The sequence below is a fragment of the Sapajus apella genome, unplaced genomic scaffold, assembly GCF_009761245.1.
Source record: "Sapajus apella isolate SASKATOON/1434 unplaced genomic scaffold, GSC_monkey_1.0 scaffold51, whole genome shotgun sequence".
NCBI classification, from domain to species: domain Eukaryota; kingdom Metazoa; phylum Chordata; class Mammalia; order Primates; family Cebidae; genus Sapajus; species Sapajus apella.
The window spans coordinates 15,686,941-15,687,945 of NW_022436991.1; positions in this window are offsets into that span (position 1 = coordinate 15,686,941).

Below are 1,005 nucleotides of genomic sequence, written 5' to 3' on the forward strand. Positions count from 1 at the left end.
CTCCGTCTCAAAAAAAAAAAAAAAAAAAAAAAAATTAGATAGTATAGGAGGAGGCTATAAATGTAAAGAAGAAGCTGGCGTTCAAGCAGAGACAGAAAGGACATGAGGGTACAAGCCATGTATGAGGCTTTCTTGGAAAAGAGCATTCATGCAAGAGAACAGGCATGCTGGAATGATCGCAGTCCAGGGCTGCAGCGTGACTGGCGAGGAGAGGACAGAGGGCCGCGAAATCAGAGAGGGAATGAGATCTCTGACGGGTTAAGGCTCTGTAGGCCACAGTGAGAACTTTGGCTTGTATTTTGAGTAAAATATGGAGCCACTGGAGGTTGTTGGGTTTTTTTTTTTTTTTAATAATTACTCTTTTCAATTGTAGAGATGGGGATCTCACTATATTGCCCAGGCTGGTCTCAAACTCCTGGCCTCAGGTAATGGTCCCACCTTAGCCTCCCAAAGTTCTGAGGTTACACATATGAGCCACTGCCTCTGGCTACACTGGAGGGTTCTGTGCAAGTAAGTGACAAGATCTGGCATCCCCCACCCCACCCCCACCCCCCACACCTGAGGGAAAACCTTCACACAGGAGATGGCTGACTTAACCATTAATTCTCAGTTAGATGTTCTGTGGTGAGATAATTAGAGTTTTTCCAAACAGGTCAAACCTGTATAGTTAACTATGAAAACTATTTTGTTGAGACAGAATCTTGCTCTGTTGTTCAGGCTGGAGTGCAGTGGCACGATCTTGGCTCACTGCAACCTCCACCTCCCAGGTTCACGTGATTCTCCTGCCTCAGCCTCCTGAGTAGCTGGGATTACAGGTGCCCGCCACCATCCCTGGCTAATTTTTGTATTTTTAGTAGTAGATGGGGGGGGTTTACTATGTTGGCCAGACTGGTCTTGAACTCCTGACCTCAGGTGATCTGCCCGCCTCGGCCTCTCAAAGTGTTGGGATTACAGGTGTGAGCCACTGCTCCTGGCCTAAATTTTTTTGTTGTTGTTCATAAAAAA